This window comes from Protopterus annectens, chromosome 4.part0, assembly GCF_019279795.1.
Source record: "Protopterus annectens isolate FY-2018-M chromosome 4.part0, PAN1.0, whole genome shotgun sequence".
NCBI classification, from domain to species: domain Eukaryota; kingdom Metazoa; phylum Chordata; order Ceratodontiformes; family Protopteridae; genus Protopterus; species Protopterus annectens.
The window spans coordinates 1,094,748,875-1,094,763,303 of NC_056733.1; the positions used below are offsets into that span (position 1 = coordinate 1,094,748,875).

The window sequence follows — 14,429 nt, forward strand, 5'->3', positions numbered from 1 at the left end:
TTTTCTCTTCTGTTACGCAGCCTACTGATGTTGTAATTCCACTAGGATGGCTTGTTTTTTGAGTTAGTTCTGTACTTCTTCCTGGTGGATACAGCTGTCTCTATGCAGCTATTAACATGCTCGTATACATTTTCTGTGAACAGTTCTGTGCAGGCAGCAGTGTTCTCGTAGTTTATGGGGCTTGAAATTTTGCCAGGTTATCACTTAATAGTAGAAAGTTAGCCTTGGAGTAGTTCTTGAATATTCCAGGGTTAGCTGGGGTTCCAGGTTTTATTTTTACTTTAAAGGAGACCATTTTGTGGTCTGACCTTACCAGAGAAGACATCACACTAGGGAGTGTGTATTACTCTCCCATATTAGTGAGAACCAGATATGGTATGGTTGCATCACTTCTTGGTGTACTGACAATCTGATCCAGGGAGTTTGTGTTTACAAAATCCAGGAATCTCTGCGCCTGTACATTTGGTGTCAAATATGACTCCCAGTTAATAATGGGATAATTAAAGTTGCTCGTGAATATGGTATTGGGTTGGATGGTGAGTGTTTCAATAAGTCTGAATATGTGGTATGGGTTTCCTAAGTCATAAAGGGGGTCTGGATCTATAACTTACCAGCAAGCAGTATTGGATTTTGCCTATGGTGATTTGAACATGGAGAAGGTCAAGTTCATTGTCTTGTTTGACCAGCCTTGAGGTATATTTATTGTTGATGTAAATCGCGACACCTCCACTTTTTGTTTGATATAGATAGGTAGTTATCCCTCCAGCATGTTCTGTTTATTGTGGTGACAAGGTTTAGGTCCCTAGACTGTGTAGCTTGTAGGGATTGGGATTTCTTTAAGTGGAGCATGTCTAAAAGCTCTGGGTTTGATATAGCTTTGTATGTTAGGCAGAGATCGCCACTGAGTAGGAGATATGCAACGGAGTAAAGCTGCAGTTTCTTGAGAATGTCTGCATAGGGCATCTGTTTGAGGCTGGTAATCCTCTTTGTGAGGTCTTTCTGTGGCCTTTCCAGTTGTTGTAGATGTCTTGTGAGATACATACCAAAAGGGGCATTGTACTCTATAATGGATCTAATGAGTGACGAGTAGAGGGGAACAATGACCTCTTTTTTCCTGGATGAGAAACCTTTTGTGATGAGGTGTGCCACGTAGAAGGATTTTCTGACTACTGTGGCGATGTGATTATCAAAAGAGAGACTACTGTCCACCTGTGTCCCAAGGTCTCTTATCACACTTTCAGTGTTACGTAGACTACTGCCTATGTGGTAGTTCATGGGTACTGAGTTTTTACCAAAAGGGATGATAATGCACTTTTTGGCATTGAGCTTGAGGCCATGGCTTTGACACCAGGAGTTTTGATTATGGCTCCTAGTTTGCAGTCATCTGCGAACTTCATTAGCCAAAGACGTTCTGTGCTGGCCTGTACTTCAGAGAAGTAGATACCAAACAGGAGAGGACCCAGGACTGAACCATGTGGTACTCCATTTGTCACTGGTCTGAAGTTGGATTTGGAGTCTGCTACTTTCACAGTGTGGGTTCTGTCCATGAGCCAGTTGGCAACCCATCTTCTGACATAGGGATTTATACCTAGTTGAGTGAGTTTATCTATAATTCCAGAGTGGGGGATGGTGTCGAAAGCCTTGGCGAGATCTAGATAAGCTGTGTGAACCACCTTGCCCTCATCTACAGCTTTGGTGACTGCTTCAAAGAAGTCCATCAGTTTTAGGAGACATGATCTGCCTTTTACAAACCCGAACTGGGTGGGGTCTTGAGTTTGGAGACTACCAATGTCATTGTTTATAAGTTCCATGATGATACGTTCCATAGCCTTGCAGACCAGGCTCGTTAGGCTAATGGGGCGGTAGTTTTCGAGGTGTGTGGTGGCTCCTCCTTTGTGGAGTGGGATAACTGTGGCTGTGCACCATTCAGTGGACACATAGCCTGAGGTGAGGCTATGACTGAACATGGTACTTAGGTGGGGTGCCAGTTCATTCTGTAGTTCATGTAGAACACAGCCTGGGATGTCATCAGGTCCCATGGATGCTGTGTTCTTGGCTTTGAATAGTGTGTTTCTTACCTGTGCAGCCATGATTACAGGAACTTTGCATTCTTCTGGTATAGAGATGGGCCCTTTAGGGGATGACAGGGGGATAAAGTTAGCATTGAACCTATCTGCCAGGATGTTAGCAATATCAGTTGGTTCTGTATATTTAGTGCCATTGTGCTGTAACTCAGAGCAGATCTGAGGTTTGCCATTGAGATTCTTGACATAGCTGTAGAATGCTTTGTGGTTGTCTTTAGAGTCAGTGGTGATTTTGTTTTCATAAGGATTTTATGAGGGATCTCAGCTTCTTACTGAGGCTGACCAGGGAGTTTCTCTAATCATGGGATTTTACTATTTTTTGCAACAGTTTCTTTCTTCTGCTGTAGAGTTTGTTTATGGCAGGGGACCACCAGATTGGCTTCCTTTTTTTGGAGGATAGCACCTTGGTTCTGTTAGGGATTGCACAATCTATGCACTCATGTAAGTGCTTATAAAGTGCATTTGTGTAGGATTCAGCAGTCATACCTCTATTGTCCTTCAGCATGGGTGTCGTGAAGTTTGCCACTTCTGTCTTAAGAAGCGTGAAGTTGGCTTTGGAGAAATTTTTTACTGTGGTTTCCCTAATGGGGGGTAGGAGAGGGATGTGGATGTCTAGGGTGATTAGCTTGTGGTCAGATCTGACCAACGAGGAATTGACCTCTGGTGTGGAGCACCGGTGGCCCATGTTGGTAATAACCAGGTCTAGGATATTGCTGCCCCTGGTGGGGGTGTGGATAAGTTGATCCATGGCATTGAAATTTATGAATTCCAGAAAACGTTGAGCACAAGAGTTGGTACATGAGTAGTTTTCCCAGTTAATGGTAGGGTAGTTTAAATCACCCATTATTAGGGTGTTAGGTTGTACCCTAATATTTTCCAGTGTATTAAGAAATGAGGATTGGGAATCCTGGGGCATGGTGGGGGATCTGTAGCAAGCTACCATTTGGATTGCGGACTTGCCCAGAGTTAGTTGCACTTGGATACTCTCGGATGCATTATGCTGAGCAACTAGCCTGGAGGTGTGGATATTCTTAATGAATATGGACACGCCTCCGCCTTTAGTGTTTCAGTCCAGGTTTGGTGGCCAAAAGGTGTGGTATGAATTATAGCCTGGTAATGCAGGGGTACTCTCTGGAGTCTTGAACCAGGTCTCTGTCACTGCACAGAAGTCGATGTTTTCCATTTTAAGGAGTGCCTCGATTGAGTGCATTTTGAGGTTTAGACTTCTAGCATTGGGTAGCAATACCCTCAGATTCTTCTTGCCTGTACCTGTTAGGGTGGTGAATTTGTCATTTGAACCTTGCCTAAAAAAGGCACTATGGGGTGGCTAGAGCCTTAGCCAATATCCGGAATCCCAGGGGCGACAGGTGCAGGCCATCTCTGGCAAAGTATCATGGTTTGTCGATCATGTCATCCCAGGCAGACAGATACTGGATCACCTTAGAATGACACCAGAAGCTTAGCCATTTGTTGAAGTCAATCATTTTGTCTTTGTACTGTGGTATCATTCTGGTTGATGGTAGGATGCTACTCAGGGCTAGGGTCATACCTGCCTGGGCTACAAGAACGGACAAGCTCCTCCATGTCCCTTTTCATGTAGTCCAAGGAGGTACATCTCAGGTCATTCACACCAACATGGACAATGACAGAGTCATATTTGTACTTGTTGTGGATTGACCTGAGTGCATGCGTTATGTGGCAGATCCTGGAACCCGACAGGCAGCTGACAGTAATTTTCTCCTTGTTTACCCTGGTGAGTGAAACATCAGTGTGCCTGACTATAGAGTCACCTATGACTAGAGTGTTGGGTACGTTGTTATGCCTTATAGGCTGTGGTTGAGTGGCATACTGAATTTGTGGGCTATGTGTCATTTGTGTTGTGTTGGGGGGGGTGGAGGTTGCTTGTGTTTCTGCTTTGGAGGTCCCTGTTGCTTGGGCAGGTTTTTACTGACAGCCTCCGTGAACGTAGGTGTCTGTTTTGTGTTTCTATGTGTGTGTTTTGGTGGTGTAGGTTTTGAGGGACTATGTGCTGAGTGTGGTGTGGTGCAAGTGTTTACCTTCGCCTCTTGACTGTCTAGTCCAGTCTTGGGTGAAGAGCGCTTTGCTTCCAGTTTAGCTATATAAGTGCATCTCTCACAGGTTGTAGTGTTGGGTGGTAGGAGGAGAGGGTTGTCTGTGTACATCAGGCAATTACTGCATTGTCCCAAGATGCCCAGATTCATCAGGTAGACAGGAGAAAACACCGGGAGCTGACCCTTAGACATGCCTGGATAGGTGCTTATTTGTTAAGTACTAGAAACTGTTTTCCTCTAGACAGTGAGGAAAGTTGAGTGCTGTAGTTATTTGTAGCTTATTTAGTGCTTACAATAAGTTCTGAACAAGTGATGAGCTCAAAGAAACAGACTTGAGTGCTGAAACAAAAAACTGGCTAGTTCTAAGAAACAAAATTAAGCTAGAAGGCTTCCCTCCAACACAGAAAGGCTTGGGGGCCTAGAAGCCTACAAATAGTCCTGGACACAGCAAATCTATATCCAGACTAGACTACCCACAGAAAAGGCAGGAAACAAGCTTAGAATTTTTTTTTTAGTGGAAAGAGAGAAAGGAGTAGCAGAAACTAAGCTGATTGGCCTTTTCAAATGTTCTCCCTGTATTGGGTAGAATGAGGTAATGACACTAGACTGGGAGGAGGGTCCCAGATCAAATTTACAGTAGGGGTGGGCAACTGCAAAGCCACCAACTATACCTCACACACAGTGAAGCTAGCTAGAAAAATATACAGTACACAAAGTGCTATAGATAACTTGAAAAAATAAGCAAAAAATCAGGATACTTAATGTTGTATATTATATATCCGAGTTTGCTCAGTGTCTTTCCTTCGATTGGCTCAGTGTGAAATGGCAGAAACACTCACAACTTAACTTCTTAGGTAACAGAAAGTTGAAACCTGAGACAACTTTTAAGAAACAAAAAGCTCAAAGGAACCAATGAGGTGCTTAGTCTAAGCTGTAGTCCAGGTGACCTCAGTCAGCCAATGACCTTAAACAATTCTCTCTCACTGAAATGCCTGATGGCTTTGGCTAAACCAAGATGTCCCTGAATATGTGCTCAGATACACAGCCTCCACAAACACTAGGCCCAAATACAAGTCTGAATATGGATAATGCTACAAATATCCACACTACTTAAACAAACTGCAGAAATGTTTCTCACAGCAGAAAAGTAGCAGTGAGCCTTTAAATGAAAGTTTTAAACAGCTAAAGGAGCCTCTAGAGAAAGCATTTAACTGCAACAAGTTATCAGAAACAAACAAGTTATCAGAAACAAACAACCTAACAGATGCTTAATAAAAGTGGACAATTTCCAGTTAATACCTCACACACAGTGAAATTAGCTAGAAAAATATACAGTACACAAAGTGCTATAATACATAAGCAAAAAAACAGGATACTTAATGTTATATATTATAGATCAAATTTGCTCAGTGTCCTTTCTTAGGTAATATAATAAGCCACTGTGGGGGAGGATAATGTTTTAGTTAATATAAAAAGGCACTGTGGGGGAGGACAATGTTTTAGTTAATATAAAAAGGCACTATGGGGAAGACAATGTTTTATTTAATATAAAAAGGCACTATGGGGAGGACAATGTTTTAGTTAATATAAAAAGGCACTACAGGGAAAGACAATGTTTTAGTCAATATAAAAAGGCACTATGGGGAGGACAATGTTTTAGTTAATATAAAAAGTTACTATGAGGGAGGACAATGTTTTATTTAATATAAAAAGGCACTATGGGGAGGACAATGTTTTAGTTAATATAAAAGGGCACTATGGGGAGGACAATGTTTTAGTTAATATAAAAATGCACTATGGGGAGGACAATGTTTTAGTTAATATAAAAAGTTACTATGGGGAGGACAATGTTTTAGTCAATATAAAAAGGCACTATGGGGGAGGACAATGTTTTAGTCAATATAAAAAGTTACTATAGGGGAGGACAATGTTTTAGTTAATATAAAAAGGCACTATGGGGAGGACAATGTTTTAGTTAATATAAAAAGGCACTATGGGGAGGACAATGTTTTAGTTAATATTACAAGGCACTATGGGGGAGGACAATGTTTTAGTTAATATTCAAAATCCTAAAGGGGAGAGGTGCAGACCATCCCTGGCAAAGTAGTGTGGTCTGTTGACCATCTCCTTTTATGCTGGGAACTACTGCACCCCCTTAGAGTGACACCAGAAAACAATCCAATTATTAAAATCAGTCATCTTTTGTTCAGACTGTGGCATCATCCTTGGAGAAGGTAAAATGCTGTTCAATGCTAGGCTCATACCAGCTTTGTACCCATATTCCAAGAGCTTCGTGCTGTCCCTATTCATATAGTCTAGGGAGGTACATCTTAGGTCATTTACACCCACATGGACTATGACTGAGTCAAATTGGTACTTGTGGTCCAATGACCTGAGTGCGTACATAATGTGGTGGATCCTGGCCCCTGATAAGCAAATTACCATGACTTTCTCCTTACTTAGTCTGGTGAGATGGACATTAATGTGTCTCACAAGGCAGTCTCCAATGACTAAAATGTTGGATTTTGTTGTGGCCTGCCTTATGGTCTTACAAGTAGAGGCTTCATGAGATGTGGCCATTTGTCTTGATGCAGGTGTTGTTTTGAAAGATTGCATTCGGGTTGCCTAGGTGGTTCTTATGTTTACTTGTTTTAAGAAGTCTGATACTTCAGTCTTCTGGGATACAATGCTTGTTTGCTTCTTCTCTCACCAGAAGCAAAATAGTAGTACCAGTCCAAAGATGAGAAGCAGGCCACAGCCTGTTTGGTGACCCAAAGTCTTGTCCCAGATGATGTAAGGGTCTGTTGGCTTGTTGTAGCCTTTTCTTGGCAGATGCCTTGAATAGCAACCATACCAATCAGGAAGGTCAAGCACAGACACACACCAGAAAGAGTTAGGAATCTATACACTCTGGTCTTTTTCTCACCAGGAGCAAAATATAAGCACTTGATGAACTGGGAAGGAGATCCAGGTGATCTATAATGCATACGGTATCATCTACAAGGTGTGTGCAGGCCATTAGGGCAGTTTTCATAACTCACACATATGACCTGTACAGATGGTTTGTGAGGGGTGATTTCTCACAGGACTATCTTGCAGGTGATGCTGGATATGCACTAGAAACCTTCTCATGACTCATCAGAAATCCACACAATTGAATAATCTAGGGCTACAACTATGTACTACTGTAAACCAGAAATTATACTGAAATTGGGTGGCTGAAGGAATGCTTTCACGATTTGGATTCATCTGGTGGTGCCCCACATTATGACTCTGTTTTGTATGGCAAAATGCTGACCATGTGTGCAATGTTATAGAATATTATACCTAGGAAACAGGTGCAGCTGGGTGGTTATTGCAGGGCCAGCTGTTTCCAGCATAACAGGTAGCAGAAGTCGAGTCAGATGAGGAATCAGAGGAGGATCCAACAGCAGGGGAAGGTTATGCTCATCATCATGTTAGACAGAGCAAGCACAGTACTGAGGCAGTAGATTTGATATAGGTTCACAGCACAGTAAACAAGTTAAGCAGATACAATACAGTAAAAATGATTTATGCAAAAGCAGGCTGTGAATAGTTCTGTGTAGGCAGCAGTGTCTCAGGGTTGGCCACACTGTACATTAGACATAGGCACCCCAAGTAACAATGTACAAACAGTAGGGCATAGTTATCATCATTCACACAGGTGGTGAAGTACAGGAGTTTGTGTCTTTCACAGGAAAGTATGTGAGTGTGAGTACAGAGATACATACATAGAAAAAAAAACTACGTTTATGGGAAGTTTCAGAACTGATATGGGTGGATTTAATGTTGAAAAGAGATGGGGTTGCTGCTTTTGTGTGATGTGTTGGGGATGTGGTAGTGTGAGCTTATGTATGTAGGGTCACAGTATCAGTAGCAGGTGCAGCATTGTGGCACAGCCTCCTGGACAGGTACAGAGCAAGAATGACAGAGGGTAGAGCATTCTGTACATGCCCCCACCCATGGGAACTGGATCTTGCACTAGCTGTAGAATGTCCTTGGTAAAATTCTGGTATGCTATGCAACTTTGATCAATGTCTATTAGCAGATGTGCCAGCATGACACTGGCTATGACCACAGGGATGCCCTCTCAGGGGACTAGATGCTTCTACAATATAAGTCTCTGTGTCTGTGCTAGCCCTGCAGGTGTGGGATCTCGCACATTCACAGCCATGCTGGCTAACATCTGCAGATGTAGCAGATGTCCAGCTGCAGGTATGGCTCCTTGCAGTTGAGCGAAAGAAGACAGTGCACAGTCCAGTGTGTGATTCAGCCTATGCATGGTATCACACATATGGACCATGCACTCCCGTAGGTCAGCATACACAGCCTGGATGAACCTCAATATCTCTGCTTTTGATGTGGTGTTACTAGCCTATACTTCCATGATGGCCCTACAGAAACATTGGGTCAAGGCCAGTGATACACCTGTCTCAGGGACAGGGCAGTATCCATGCATCATTAGCAACCTCCCATGTGGTCTCCCTAATTATGAGTTCTAGGGGCTGATTTAGATATCTGTCTACTGTGATCTAGAATATTTCCATGATCAATAGTTTCCCCACCATTCTATCCTTAATCCAATGTTTGTGTAGCCTGTCTAGCCACAGGCATAGAGCCTATGCCACAGTCTGGGTCAGGGAGATGGTGGGTAAACTCCCTCAGTCAAACACACACTCTGTAGCTCCTGACCATGCTATATCATCCCTGCCATCAATATCAGGAGATACAGATCCTCAATCATCAGATGATGCAGTTCCACAGTGTTAGTGTCAGATAAAGAATCACTTGTGAAGCCACCAAAGCAAAGCAATATCCAGTGTAAGTATGACTCAGCACCACAACTACACATACAAAATGTATTTTCTGATAATAAATATGATAAAATATAATATCCCTGGACATACTTTGCGCAAGTGGTCATGTCTGCTGGATCTCTGATGCACCTGTATACCTTAAGTCAGATACAGTTAATAACATTGACAAAGACTATCAGATAAAGAGATCTTGCAGATATTGATACAGTAAAGAAGGACTACATTAGTGCAGTGGAGATACTCTGGGACTGATATCTCTGCTTCAACATCAAGCACCACACTGTGGGACTCTGTACAGATTGTACCACATTTAACAGAGGCCAGAAGCTTCTCTGTCATTGAAAGATGTGGTTTAATTGATGGCCCACTACCTGTTAACCCATGTTCCCATGCTATATATTCTGTGCTGTAGGTCACACCACTGATCATATTCATGGCTCTGCAGTGGACCATTTTATAACCACATTCCTGGTTTCCCACTGCATTCAGACTGATGACAATCTCTACCCAGGTGCAGTCACAGTAGGGCTGGTCAGTTGTACGGATGTCTAACAACCACTGGCCATGGAGACAGAGTTCATGCTATACAGATGCACCTCTTCTTAGCATCATAGAATTTGGGCTTATGTGTGGATGTTGATTGCACATCTGATGCAGCCATGTTTTTTTATATTTAATATAAGTGTGGGTATATTCCATTTTTAGACACTACTCTGTCAATATGGAAAACAGTGGAATTAACTTTGTTTCTGCATGTGCATTAAAAATCTAAGAATTTGTACGGCTCATGCAGGAACAAGGCTACTAATTCCAATCTCTACTAGAATTCTCCTAGGCCATATGGCATGCTATGTTTTCAGTATCTCTTAATGAAGAGAAGCACTCATATTGGACATCCCATATGTCCCTATATGAACTTTTAATTGGAGGGTATACTAACATGGAAGACCATAATTTCTTGTCTAAATATATGTGGATCACAAACTCAAACCATATCAAGAATACTCAAGCAATCCTGGTACTTTTAAACAAGTTATGAATAAGAACATTTACATCTGATTTAGGTGATTTCTTTATTTATTTGAGACTTTAAAGATCACTTCACAGTGATTCCACTAGATACTGTCCTCACTAACCCCCTTACTGTGACTTCCCAGGCAGACACACACAAACATAGACTCACACATGTAGTCCGTCATATGCTCACATGCACACACACGAGCGAGCACACACCCATACCCACACACACACACACACACACACACACACACACACACACACACACACACACACATATATATTAACACTACCCCTCCATTGAACTCCCTGGTTTTTGTCCATGTTAATTAACATGAGCAGCCATGTTAATTTATGCAACTGAGGCATTCTATAATGATCATCTCCATAAATGCTTTACTGCAGGCATTTTCTGGGGATATCACATAGCTGATAAGCATATGCCTTTCCCTAGAATGCATTTACCATAACCAGGGAGTCAGACAACTACAATGCCATATGTCTTCATATTTTTGCATTATGTTACAGCTCTCTCTGAATACAACAATTCACCACAAGGTTTACACTTCATGTACACCCCAAAATAATCTTTTTGAATTCCATTCAATGTCTTTTTCACCAAGTGAATATATGTATTTAAAAAAATCATATGTCCCGTTAAGTTCTTTGATTATTTATTCAAATTCTGACCTTACTTTCTATATTAAAAAAGTGTCAATATACCTGCAACAAAAAAGCAACTTTGTTAAAAGCACACTTCTTATATTAAAAAAAAATAATAATCTTACGAGTTGCCTAATTGTACTTTAACTAAAGTGGGCATAACTGCCTATTATACTGCACTTATTGTCATTGTCCATTATCACTTTCCAAATAAATGTCTTCAACTGAATTAATCTGTTTTATATCTGTGCTGTGTGATTAACATGCTTAAGACAAATGTAGAGTCAGACATATTTTAACTGGCCTTCACTAAATAATATTGTTTTTATAAGATGACTCTATAGGTAGAAATTTTTCATACTAATGTATTGATAAAACTGTCATTATGCCCCTCAATATAGTTACTGCCTACTACACTGTATAAAATTTAATTGTCTATTAACAGTTTCCAAATGTCTTGAATAGAATTGGCAATCTGTTTTACAGTGGTGTTATGTGAGGCAACATCAGATAGTTGTTTGTTGAACTACTTGCTGAAAAAAATCTGAAATTATTTACTACAGTGTAAATATGACATTAGTTTCACAGGTATTATATGTAGAATTCCTAATCAAGAAGTCCCTCATATACGTTATATCCAGTGAATAAGGAATGCATGCAGATAAGGAAATCACACATAGAACAGCAAAAAGACAATTGCCAATATAATTTTTCTTAAAAATTACCAATCAGTGACAAAAATGTCAAGCATCTCTCACAAATACAATAACTGGAATGCCCACAGAGATACCTTACTAAATGGAAACCAATCCTAAACATCTCCTACATGGACCAACTCAAAACTCTATCACTATACTTAGTATCCTACAGACTGCTAGAAGGTGACCTGTGTCTGGCATACAAGGCATCTTCATATCCATTACTGATGGATTTACTGCACATCAACAAGCTAAATGCATCTGAAATACTTGTTCTAAGAATCTAAACCACTTCTGCAACATCAACAGAGTGGTTTGAAGGGACAGGTTTATTTCACAGAGGATACCACTGCTGTTGAACAGCCTCCCCATCTACATAAAACAAAGTTCATTCCTATGCATTTTCAAGTGCAACTAAGATCTATGGATGGGAAACAGAATATTTACCACAGGAATGCCCTCTGTACCCACTAATGGACACAGGCAACTCCTACATAATTTATCCCTTGCATGGGTCCCCTAAAATTATGTTATCATCCCAGTTATTCTCAGTAGGGTTAATATATAATAACTGAACATGGGATAGGCAAGGACAAACTATAATCGAAAGGGATAGTTATTTTGAGCATAAAAAGGAAAACTGACTAGGTTTAAAATGGCCCACAAGGGCAGCTAGCCTAGTACTTACATATGAACTGATTAATTATAGCAAGCAGATGTTTCAATTTTTCATCCATGTACATGGCTAATGGGACAGTCTTCAAGACAGTGCATAATACAGTGGTTCTTATGGGTGGTCAAACTATTCAAGTTCAAGACTATTTAAAAAAATAAACTTATAAATTACTATTATTAAAATAAACTGCTTGTTGACAAATAAACAAATATAGTATCCCAAACAGGTGACCACAGCAGACCTAGTGCCTACATCATACCGGTGAGTTCTTCAAAAGACTAACTGATACCTACAATACAACAAGCTAAACATGGCCCCAGTTTAGTACACTAAGTCATAGTCCCCTGACTGTAAACAATCCACTGTTTTCTTTTCAATGTAACAAGTCCTGACAAAAATAACATACATAATTCAGCAAGCTGACAAGTCCCAATTTATCTCATTCATCTGAAAAAATGCACCAGCAAATCTGGGTCCTTCAAAAAACCCAACTGACTTGACAAGAAGAATCTTTAGCTGCAGAATAAAATTTAACTGTAACCTACTCCTAGAATTACAAACTGAAGTAACAGCCACAAATGTTCAATGGCTTACAAACCCCGGTCTGTTCAGAACAAGATGCAAATCTCCAGAAAATGCTGTGCAATGGATAGCACCATTAAAAAACCTCTTTAACAAAAATTACTTAAAGTAAGACAAACACTTATCTTTGTTTCATCACAAATCTTCATCAGATAAATCCAAGGAAGTAGGGCCAAGAATTTATGAAGTACATCACTCCTCAGCAGCCAGTGTCAAAACTGAGCCAGCATCCTCTTAAAGGGAAACTTGTATCTCCATCTCCAGTCTGTTAAAATTTAAAGCTTTAAGAAGATCATGCAAGTTTCCCTTTAAGGGGGTGATGGCTCAATTTTGACACTTAGGCTGCTGAGCAGTGATGTCCTCCCCAAATTATTGGCCCTACTTCCATGGATCTAGCTCATGAAGTTTTGTGGGGAAACAAAACGAAAGCACTTATCTTATTTTACATAATTTTTATAGAGAGGTTTTTTAAAGGTCCTACCATTACACAGCATTTTCTGGAGATTTGCATCCTGTTGTTCTGAACAGATTGGTGTTTGTAAGCCATTTAACTTTTGTAGCTTTTACTTCGGTTTGTAGTTTTTTTACTCCAAGAACTACCTTCAAAAATAAAACAAAACAAAAAAAATCTATCCAAACACCTGGACTGATGCAACAAAACTGAACAAAGACTGGACAAGCTCAGTGAGAAAAGGCAATAGCTAAAGCATAAAAGCTCAAAAAATGGCTCAAAGAAACATCAAATATTATTTAATCTCAAGAAATGCTAAAACACATTAGCCCCATCAGGAGCAGAAAACTAAAACAATATGCTAATTACAAACTTCAAAGTCTGTGAGAAGCAAGAATAATAATATAAATATAAATAAAGCAGTATAGAGTCCATAGATAATCAATTATCACCACCTTTGAACATGCACAGAGTCTACTTTAGTATATTTTGTGAATTACAAGTGCAACAATTCTAGGTGTGAGCACCTAAAAAACTGAACAAGTCCAAGATAATAAAACACTGGAATATAAAGTCACTAATTTGCTCATCAATTAAATTGCACATTGAATACATTTCAGTTGAAATGTTTGCATAATTGTTTTTGTCTTCCAAGAAAGTGGAAACATTACATATATAATCATCTTGATTCTTAATAAATAACTCATTACTGTTATTACCTTTCATGATTTGTACAAAGGTTATGGTCTAATGGACTGCACCACAAACAATGCTGTCCTTCTGTAGTGAAGTTATAATATTTGTTAGCAGGTAGTTGACTGTAGATTTGCCTAACATATGAAACAACTAAACTTTCAAAAGTTGTCAAGGTGCTAGTTAGTGAAATACTAAAAAGATGTTTATGTAAATAACAAAAATTAGCAGCATTCTCTTTTCAACCACTAAAATTGTATAACATGGAATGCAGGATTAAATATCTACTATTAAGCTGTAAATCAATCAGTGTTTAGTAAGAGAAGCTCTGCTAACAGGAGAAAATTAAATTTTTTTTGCTTAAAGATCTGGATGAGTCCCCTTCAGGGGATCAAAACTGCAGAACATCAAACTTCTGATCATCAAGGACCAAAGGATAGAAGTTCAAAAATATTGACCCCGCCAAAAAAAACCAAAAAACTAAAAAGTGAACTCTTCTTATTTCATATTTTAAAGGGGGACAAGCCCCACTTCACTCCCAACACCCCCTGCTACTTAAATATACCAACTCTAAGATTGCACTACAGTGAACAAAATGGTAAAAGTTCTTGTTCATCACTGCACAATGATTTCCATTCACAAGGTTCGATATTTC

The 14,429-nt window shown here is 40.0% G+C and overlaps 1 long non-coding RNA gene across 1 annotated transcript in view; it reads right to left on the reverse strand.

Moving 5' to 3' along the window:
* LOC122799772 overlaps nucleotides 1-14,429 on the reverse strand; it is a 694,326-nt gene that overhangs the window by 41,821 nt on the left and 638,076 nt on the right. The gene's annotated exons all lie outside the window — the stretch shown is intronic.